The sequence below is a fragment of the Dasypus novemcinctus genome, chromosome 23 (genome assembly GCF_030445035.2).
Source record: "Dasypus novemcinctus isolate mDasNov1 chromosome 23, mDasNov1.1.hap2, whole genome shotgun sequence".
NCBI classification, from domain to species: Eukaryota; Metazoa; Chordata; class Mammalia; order Cingulata; family Dasypodidae; genus Dasypus; species Dasypus novemcinctus.
The window spans coordinates 72,493,877-72,504,787 of NC_080695.1; positions in this window are offsets into that span (position 1 = coordinate 72,493,877).

The following is a 10,911-nucleotide window of genomic DNA, read 5'->3' on the forward strand; positions in this document are numbered from 1 at the left end:
TTGTTAGACAGGAATCATTCATGTTGATATTCTCCTGCGAAGGCCACATTCTCACACACTGATTTACAAAAGCAGGGGCAGGAGTGCTTCATTAGATCATTTTTCTTGCAAGGTTATGCTTTTTATTTCTCAACAATTCCCCCCTTTAACACCCTTATAATTTTTATAGGGCATTAAGCTAAGTGGGAAAACAAGGTGGTAAAGCATTTTACAAAACACAAGTTATGTTACTAAGATTATTTGTTTTTTTTTTTAAAGATTTATTTTTATTTAATTCCCCTCCCCTCCCCCGGTTGTCTGTTTTCTGTGTCTTTTTTGCTGCGTAAGATTAGTTGTTTTTTTAAACTACATTCTAGCTTCTGGGAGCTGTAGTTGTTAGTTTAGTCCCCAACAGTAATCTGACCAGTTTGAAGAGGAGCAGGAATTATAGGGAACAGGAGTCCATCTAGTCAGGTGACGGCGATTCGGTGGCTCTGGGCAATTTGGATTTTCAAGGGACAGTCTGGTATGGGGTGAGTTGTCCAGTTGTTTTGTTTCTTGTTGGAGTGTGCCCTTTTAACTCTAGTATGATGAATCTAAGGGGCAATATCTGCAACTTCGAGAGCAGTAGGGGTTACAAGGATAACAGTATGTGGGCCCGTCCACGTGGGCTGGAGGGGCTCCTTTTTTTTCAGTCTTTTACCCAAACTAGGTTTCCGGGCAAGTGCGGGTGTACTGGGTGGCCTAATGGGATGGTATCCTGAGACAGGACAGTTTCATGTATTTGGGCTAGGGTTTTTCCTAACTGCTGGAGGGTAGAATCCTGACCAGTTTTTCCTAGGAGCCTGAGATTTCCCTTGAAGATTTGAATAATTGGGGGGTGGTTGTTTAAACAGAATTTCAAAAGATGAATAGCCTGAGGGTCCAGGGATGCGTCTGACTTTAAGGGGCAGATTTACTCAAGGGAGGCCTGTTTGGTTTGTTGTATTTTTTACAGAACTTGGCTAGGCTGGTTTTGAGGGTTTGATTTATGTATTTTACTTTCCCTGAGCTCTGAGGCCTACGTGCTGTGTGGAGCTGTCGCTTAATTCCTACCATTTTTGCTAGCTCTTAGATGATGGTTGCTAGGAAAGCCGGGCCATTGTTGCTGCTTATGGATAAAGGTATCCCGTGCTGGGGAATTATTTTTCGGAGCAAAGCTTTAGTTACTTCTTTTGCTTTTTAGTATGGGTGGGAAAGGCTTCAAACAAGCCACAGAAGGTGCACATTATTACTAGTAAGTACTTATCCTCTCAAATTGGTTTTATCTCTGTAAAGTTTGTTGTTAAGCCTTCAAAAGGGGCAGTTCCTGTGTGCTGGATGCGGGCCGGGGCCTGGGGACCTTGGGAGGGGCTGCTTTTAGCTCAGGTTTGGCATTGGCTGCTAACGGCGGTGCAGAGCGAGGTCATCTGGGCAATGTGGTGATATTTCCCAAGCAGGCTTTTAAAGCAGTTTTTTCAAGTGGGTGAGCTGGTGGCATTGCTGGACAAGGGTGTAGGCCGCCGCCTTTGGAATGAAGCTCGGCTATCCGGGAGTAGCCAGGTTTTCTCTAGGGTTTGGTGCTTTTTTTCCCCTTTGTCCACTCCTGTTTCTCCCGGGCATAGTGTAGTTTTTCAATAGTATATTTCCTTTAGTAACTGCATCTCCTTTTTCTGATGTCCCTGACAGTGAGTGATGGTGATTTTGCTTGGTTTCCAGACTGCCTGTAGTAGGTGAAGGATTTTTTCTTTTTTTTTCCCCCTGCAGTTAGGAGTTTCTTCCCCTTATAAATTGTTCTATGGGTATGCACAGTAGCAAATGCATACTTAGAATTAGTGTAAATGTTTACTGTTTGCCTGGCAACCAGTTGTAGGGCTCGAATTAGCACCCAAAGTTTTGCTTGCTGTGCAGATTTCCCTTTAGGTAGGGGAGCTGCTTCTATTACTTGTTTGGCCGTGATGACTGCGTGTTTAGCAAGCCTTTTTCATTTCTGATGAAACTGCTGTGTGTGAATAGGGTTTGATCTGGGCAAGGAAGTGGCCTGTTCTGGAGGTTGGGGCAGCTGGCATACACTTTTTTGTCATTTCTGCGCAGTTGTGTTCAGGAGTTCCTTTTTCAGTTGACAGGAGAGTGGCAGGATTTAGGAAAAGAGGTGGTGGGGGGTTTTGCAGCTCTGCAGGAGCTGAGTCCAAGTTACCTGAGTCTTTTGTTGAGTCCCGGGATTTTCTAATTTAAAAACAAATAGAGGGAAATGGATTTGGCTCAACTGATAGAGCATCTGCCTACCATATAGGAGATCCAGGGTTTGAACCCAGGGCCTCCTGACCCATGTGGTGAGCCAGCCCACGCACAGTGCTGATGCGAGCAAGGAATACTGTGCCATGCAGGGGTCTCCCCCATGCAGGGGAGACCCCTGCACAAGGAGAGCCGCCCTGTGCGAAAAAAGCGCAGCCTGCCCAGGAGTGGTGCCGCACACAGAGAGCTGACACTGAAGATGATGCAACAAAAAGAGACACAGATTCCTGGTGCCGCAGATAAGAATGCAAGCAGACACAGACGGACACACAGCGAATGGACACAGCAGACAATGGGGGGAGGGGAGGGGAGAGAAATGAAAAATAAAATCTTTAAAAAAAAAAGCAAATAGAGACTGGCTCTGGGGAGCTACCCACAGGTGGAAAAAAAAGCATCCTTTAAATCCAGGCACGTAAACCAGGTGGCCCCTGGCAGTTCTGGCAGCAGCGGAGAATTTCAGGGTGAAGTATTCCCCCCTTTTTGGGGTGGCCTTTCTCAATTGGTTGGGTCTAGATTTTCAAGCTGCTGCTAACAGGGAGACCTGCTGTTTTCATTTGCTTTTTTGCTTCTCCCTCAGCAGCTTTGTCCCAACTGACGAATACTTCGTTTGCGACTTTGAGGAGCTGGGAGATGTTTATTCCTGCAAACCCATTTAGCTTTTGAAGTTTTTGTTTATGTCTGGTGCCGCCTGGGTCACGAACACTGCATTGACCATTCTCTGCGTTTCTGGGGCTTTCAGGTTGAAGGGGGTGTAAATCTCGAAGGCTTTGCAGAGTCGCTTATAAAAATCTTCTGGAGGTTTTTCAGGTTTTTGGGTGACAGAGGCCGTTTTGGACATGTTTGTGGCCGCCTCGCTCTTTCCCGCACTGCCCTGAGGAGGGCTTCTCGATACCGCTGAAGGGCAGCCCGCCCCTGATCTGTGTGAAAGTCCCAGGCTGTTGAGCTTCTGGTGCTGCTTCTCGGACCCATTTCTCTGGCTTCAAGACACCTGCGGGGCCTGTCTTTGCAACTAGTTTCTGGCTTCCGTGAGGATCTGGCATTTTTTTCTATTTTGAACAGGGTTAGGAGTTGGTGGCAATTATTTCAAGTGGGGCGGGAGGCTTAGAAATGGGCTAAGCGCCTGAGGCTTTTCTGAACGTGAAGGGCTGTGGGGCTTCCAGTTTAGAGACCTGCAGGTGTGAAGGGCTGCTAAGCAGGATTGGCCTCCCGGGTGGACAGTCCCGTCTGCACTGATCTGGGCTGGACCCTGTGATTCACGGAGGGCATCTGAAGGGCAGGTTGTGCTGACTGGAGTTTTTTTTTTTTTTAGCCAAAGTGGTTTCAGGATCCCCCTCGGGGTGGGGGGCTGACGGGCCCAGAGAGGCTGAAGGTGGAGGAGTCTCTGGGAGATCTGCCTGTGGAGGCTCCAGGCAGGGAGACGCCCTGGAATGGCTGAATGTACGGCAGCGGGTAGTGGGTTTTCTTCCAGAGATTTTTGTAGAATAATAGGTTTTTTGAAATCCAGCCATTTGAGTTTCTAGGACCCTATTCTGACCCTTCTTTTCAACATAGAATCCAACCCCAGGGGGCAGGGTTTGGGCGATTTCTAGCCAGGAATTTATGTAGGGAAACTGCTCAGGGTGGCCGGGGGTCCCAGTGGCTGCCCGCTGAACTGCACAAACCTTGGCCACCTCTAGGGTCCCTCTGAGGGCCAGTTAACACCACACTTAGGCCACGCCAATTCACAGAGTCCGGAGAATTTCGGGGGACATATGGACACTATAATCCCCAGAAAAGCCCTTTTTGAAAAGTTTTAGCATATGATCTAAGAGTTTGGACTGTGATGATCCCATTCCTGAGCTGGTGTCGCAGGACAAACAAAGGAGGGGGGCCCTCACAAGGCCACTCAGAGGCCCGCCTGTTGCGTCTCTCCTGAGAACTTAGGCTCGTTTTCGCTAAGGAGTCTGTATAGAGTCCGGATTAGCCGTTATGCCGTATGGCGTAGCCACGGGGTGCAGGTTGGGACCCACTCGGACTCCACAGCGCAGGCCGTGGGGCCACAGACTGGATCAGCAGAGGCCTCTGCTGTCCCCATTCATTCCCTCAATCACTCAGAGGTTCCACGGTCCCACCCAAGGGACTGCCCTATCCTGGAACCTCGAATCTCGAGATTTTGGGGAGTTGATCATTCTCCCCTTCCTTCCAGAGACGGGCCTGATTGGGACTCAGAACCCCGGGGCTTTACCTTTCTCACGTCTCCTGATGTTCCATCCACCTCTCCACCGAGTCAGGCCCGGGAGGACACAGCCCACAGGGGTCCTTTCCCCAAAGAAGGCCCTGTCAAGGGGACAGGTGGCGCTGCCTCATTCATGTGTGGAGATCTTCGCAGGCCGTGCCCGCCAGTCCCCAACTGGAGGCTCAAAGGGCCTGCTTGATTGGGTTTCCCGGCCATGGAACCAAATGTTGCAGCAAAGCCAGGAGTTCTGAGCGGCAGAGAAACCCAAAATGACACTTGGAGATGTGGAGGAACAGATTTATTCTACGCAGGCTCAGAGAAGAGTCAGTCTCCAAATTCTGAGCCCCGTTTCTCAGTTTTCATAGGTTTATATAGGATTTTATGTGGGATTGTTGTAGAATTTGAGAGAGGTTCAATTATTTGCATATAGAGAGGCCAGGACTCAGGAATGATTTTGAGAAGGAAAAATGGTTTATTGACGGCTGGCTGGACTCAGGAGCTTTCTGTTTCAATCCTGAGCCCAGAACAAGACCTTTTTTTTTTTAATTTTAATTTTTTTATTCATTTTGTAAAAATATTACATTAAAAAAATATGAGGTCCCATTCAACCCCACCACGCCCACCCCACCACTCCCCCCCCAGCAACACTCTCTCCCATCATCATGACATATCCATTGCATTTGGTAAGTACATCTCTGGGCATCGCTGCACCTCATGGTCAATGGTCCACATCATAGCCCATACTCTCCCACGTTCCATCCAGTGGGCCCTGGGAGGATCTACAATGTCCGGTAATTGTCCCTAAAGCACCACCCAGGCCAACTCCAAGTCCCAAAAACACCTCCACATCTCATCTCTTCCTCCCATTTCCCGCACCCAGCAGCCACCATGGCCACTTTTCCCACACCAATGCCACATTTTCTCTGTGGACCTTGGATTGGTTGTGTCCATTGCACCTCTATGTCAAGAGGAGGCTTAGATTCCACATGGATACTGGATGTAATCCTCCTGCTTTCAGTTGTAGGCACTCTAGGCTCCATGGTGTGGTGGTTGACATTCTTCAACTCCATGTTAGCTGAGTGGGGTAACTCCAATAAATCAGAGTGTAGGAGTTGAAGTCTGTTGAGGCTCAGGGCCTGGCTATCATATTGTCAGTCCAGAGATTCAAATCCCCTAGATATATCTTAAACCCCAGCACCAACTACAATTCCAGTAAAGTATCATGAAAGGCTTGTGAAGAGGGATCCCATCTGTGTCCACCTCCATCACGCAGAAACACCAGCTCCAAAGAAGGGCCAACTGACATGGCAGTGAACCCCATCTGCCATGACCATAGAGCCTGTGGGTCTCTAGCCCTCAAAAGAACCAATACCTGGGGTTGTATCTACTTTATCTGTCTCTGAGACTCTGCTCAGGTGTGCATAAGGCAGAACAAGACTTTCGAGTTTCTTTTATACAGAGAGGAGAGGTTAAATGGTCCCTTTGTTTCAGTTCTCAATAGGCTTGAATTAGCATATATGTCTTCCACATCTTAGGTAAGCTTTTAGCTTGGACTTCATACATTCTAGATAAGCTTTTAGCATATTTGGTTTGCATTTCCCCTGAATACTTAAAGTTTATAGACCTTGCATTGTTAAACTGTTTCCTGGGACTGGAGTCCTTGCCATGGTCACCAAGGACAGGACTGCAGCCCCCCACCGTCTCACACCCACAAGTCAGACAGCTTAGGCTATCTCTGAAGAGACAAAGAGCCTCCCACCCATAGCCCACATCAGGATCAGCATGACTTCTGCTCAGTGGCTAAGGCGTTGCTAGGTGAGATTTGGCAAGCGGGGCTACAGAATCAGAAGGCAGGTGCAAGGCCATGCTTTTGCGGGCTGATTGACAGAAGCGGGGGGCAGGCATGGCTTGTTAGATTACAGAAGCGCGGGGCAGGAGTTGTTCGTTTGGTATTCTCCTGCAAAAGCCACATTCTCACACGCTGATTTACAGAAGCGGGGGCAGGAGTTGTTTGATATTTTTTCTGCAAGGTCATGCTTTTTATTTCTCAACAATCTGAGCTGGATACGCACTTGGAATCGCAGGCTGAAGAAAGCACCGGCCAGCCTGGTGGAGAAGGCATGCCTGAGCTTGCCCATATCATATGCATCTTAACTGCAGAAAATAATCCAAATTTGTCTTCTGGTGGAGTTCTTGCTTGCAAGCCCAGTGTCATCAAAGCTGTTTGTAGTAGAATGAACCTGCATAGAGTAAGTGATGGAGGGTTGGTGATCTAGAAGGCCCACAGAGGCCTTGCAAACCTTCCAGAATGCTTTTGATTCTGAAAATGGGGGGGATACTTTTTAACACAATTTTTTTCAATACAAGGGAAGAATATTCTTGTGGATTCCCAACGTTTTGTGATATGAGCAGAATATCTTTAGCATTTCCCATTATTTGTTCATAATTTGTTTTCTGATAATTGCCACTCTTGTGGCATTGCCTGTTCTGCACTATTTTTTGCCAGCCTCAGACAGCAGTTACCTTTGTAGTGAAGTTCTGGCCCTAGAAACCAGCTAGAGTTATTTTATTAGTGGAAGGCTCTGGGTTCTGGGCCGTTAGGTTCTTGGCTATGCCGCAAAAAAGAATTTAAGGACATGCTATAGAGTAGGCAAGGGAGTAAAGAGTTTATTTAAGAAACAAGAAAACTAGACATTAGGTAAATACCCAACCTGAGCCAGGGGTTGCAGGTGGGCCACAGGGTGACGGGGCCCCAGCGAGCCTTTTGAAAGCCTGTGCTCCCCCCCCTTTCTGAATGTTGGGGAGGGGCCCAGCTGTTTGCTGCTCTGATGGGTTGGCCCTCCTGTTAGCTCTCAGGGGGCCCTTGGGGAGGCCTGTTGTTTGGAGGTATCCAGGACTTCCCCTTGACCTTGAAAGAGTTCCACATTGGACCCCAGGGCCGGGTCCATGCGGGGGTCTTTCTGGTATTGTTCTTTGTAGCAGGGGGTTTCCATGGGGTCTCACGGCCATGTTCTCTGATGGGCCCCAGCTTTTCTCCCTCCTTCCCTATACTAACCTGCCTCAACTCCTCCCCTCCAAGAGCTTACGCCGTTATTCTTAACGAGCGCTGAAGGGCGATGGCCATTCTGTAGCTGCGTCCAGCTGGTTAGGGCCGTCGTCTCTGCCTGGCAGGGTGTCCAGCCCTCTGGCTCTTCCACTGAGTGTGAGGGAAGACAGGTCCGGCACCGTGGCTGGAGCTGGATGACTTCGCTGTGAGACTAATATCTTGTTCCGGAAGGCGTTGATCTTGGAAGAAATAAACTTAGTTACAATTTAGGACACGTGGTCCTACTGAAAGGAGATAGAAGGTGGTGGTAGGTGGGCCCAGAAAGGTTGCCAGCCATGACATACTGGACCCCGAGGGAGAAAGGCCAGTTGCCTTCAAAAGCTGCCTCCTCCCAGGGTTGTTGGGAAACGGCATTCTTCCTTGAGTTCTTTTATGCTGTGGTTAATTCTAGGGAGAGACTGGTAGACCTGCTGGGTTTGATATAAACTGACAACCCCAGTTCCTGCTGTGGTGGTTATGCCTAGGAGAGCTAGGAGAGGCATGGAGAGGGGCACTGCCCTAGACATACACAACAAAGACAGTTGGGGCAACAGTAAGACAAGCACATGGCAAGCAAAACAAATACTTAAGAGAGCCATTCCTTTATCTTATAGGTACATTCACTAACTACTTAGGAAATGAATTACAGGAAGCGGACTTGGCCCAATGGATAGGGCACCTGCCTACCACATAGGAGGTCTGTATTTCAAACCCCGGGCCTCCTTGACCCGTGTGGAGCTGGCCCACACGCAGTGCTGATGCACGCAAGGAGTGCCCTGCCACGCAGGGGTGTCCCCCGCATAGGGGAGCCCCACGTGCAAGGAGTGCGCCCCATAAAGAGAGCTGCCCAGCGTGAAAGAAAGTGCAGCCTGCCCAGGAATGGTGCCGCCTACACGGAGAGCTGACACAGCAAGATGATGCAACAAAAAGAAACACAGATTCCCGGTGCCACTGATAAAGATAGAAGCCGTCACAGAAGAACACACAACGAATGGACACAGAGAGCAGACAACTCGCGGGGAGGGGAGAGAAATTTTTTAAAAATCTTTAAAAAAAAAAGAAAATGAATTATGTTTACCAAGACTTTAACATATTCAATATCCCTCTACCTAGGACTTAGAATAGAAGAGATGTTATCTATTCAGATAGTATAGCACTTAATACTAGTTAATGCACAAGCTCCTCTTTGAGCTGTAGATAATAGATCTAAGCTCAGGCCTGCAATACCATACTTGTTGTCTCTCCATGGGAGCAAGTCATAGTGCCAACTGTGTTTGCTTAAGTTCTACTCACATTACTCTGGTAATTATTGCTTCATTTCGTATGTCCTTCACACAGCCAGCATGCTGCAGCACTGTTGGCCCGAGAGAGAGGTTCCAGTGTTTCACGGGCCTGGTGCATAGTGCCCTTTAGCACTAAGAAACAGAGCCAGTCTAGAGACTAGGTCAATAGCCACTGCTGGCTGCTGCAGGAGTCTGAAATGGCAACATACTCTCCATCCACTTCAGGAGCATAACCAGAGATGTGGTAGATACCTTTATCATTTTAGGGTTCTCAGTGACCAACCTACCCGATAACTCAAATGGAGAGGCACCATGCAGGGTACTGAAGACCTGGTTTGAATGCACAAGAGAATTTGACAATAAATGAAGTCTATCTCTTAATTTTTATATACTTTTCTCTATTTTCAGTGCAGTTTATAATATGACATGAATTTATTTTTAGTGCTTTGCTTTTTACTTCTACAGTTTTACCATGATTATGTTAATTAACAGGTATTTTACTTTAGCAGTACAAGGAAAAAAAACTACTTTCTCCATTATTCTACGAAAACCTAAGATTCCCAATGGAATCAAAATTGTCTTACCTTACCACTATGTTAACATGCAGATTGAGGTGACCTCTGACAGGTTTCTCTATTATGAAGTTACGTTTTGTTATCAATATCAATTTAGGTTCCCATTTAATAATGACTTCTTGGAATTAGCCGTTTAAATACTTCAGATTAGACAATGTTTTTACAAACTCTCTAGATCCAACCATAACCACATAGACTAGTTACTTTACTTTTAAATAAGCTTATTAAATTACAGTTAGCAACCAATGAAATTTACCTTTATCCATTTAAGTGTCTTGTCTTACAATCCCCTTTCTGTCCTGTGAAAACTAGTCATTTCACTTTAGGACAGAGCAACCTTTAATTAAACACAAACTTAACATTTTTATCATTGTTAGAGAAAAATGGCGCTCACTGGGACATGGAGACTGATGACTGCAGGTAGAAAGGTTATTGGGAAGCTCTCCCAACAGGGGGCTCTGAAGAACAGTCTTCAGCCCACCCCTGGAGGGTAGTGGAAATGATTTTGTGCAGTACATCAACAGGCAGGGAAACCAAGTACAGCCAGGGGCCGGATGGCCAGGGGGAAGTGGGCTGGGAGGTGGGGTATTCTTGGAATGCAGGAGGGTTGGTGGTGCCTGGGCTGGAGCGGGGGTGAAGGTTCTTGTCTGCTCCACTTTGTTTCTTCTTGGGGGAGGATGGGCTGCCTCCTGGCTCGTAGGCTGTATGGCCTGCTCAGTTGGTTATGGCTGGAGGCTGCCTTTCTTCAACCCATGTCACTGGGAAATTGAGGCGTGGTCTTATGACCTGTTAATCCTTGCAAACCTTGTAAGGGTAAACTCTAACAACATCTAAGTGATTTAATGCGTATAATGTTAATTATTTTTGCTAGTATACTAAAAACCTAGGGAGATGACAACCCAAGCTAAATAAAATTGAAGCAATTATACTTTATGCAAGGAATGTTCTTTTTTTCATTCCTTCACAAGAGGTTAAAACCTCTTTTCTTTAGTAAAATTTTAAAATTGTGACTAATCTTAAAAGCATACTGATGGCCAGGTTCTGCAATAATTATAATTGTTTAATTTGTTTAAATCATAATTTAGAAAAGATCTCGCCATAGCTTTCAAGGACTTTACTTAGTGATAATTGGTTATAGGATTATTGGCCACCCTTATTTTAAGGCTCTTAAAAGGTTTAAATTGGGGAATTACAGGACAAACTATGATTCTTAATTCCCTAGCCTAGAAAATAGAGCTTTAATCACACCTAGCCCTTCCCTCAGAGCTCTTGCCAAGAGAAGGCCCTGGGGGCTGAGTAGGTCAAAGAACTTGGGAAAACCTTTTTCCTTTCTCAATGGTTTCTATAATCACATTTCTAAAGCTGGATAGTAGGACAGGGAATCAACAGATGGATCTGGAAGCTGGCAGAGTCCACGTGGACATCAGTAACCCCGAGACGGCTGCTGGAGGACCCTCCCCA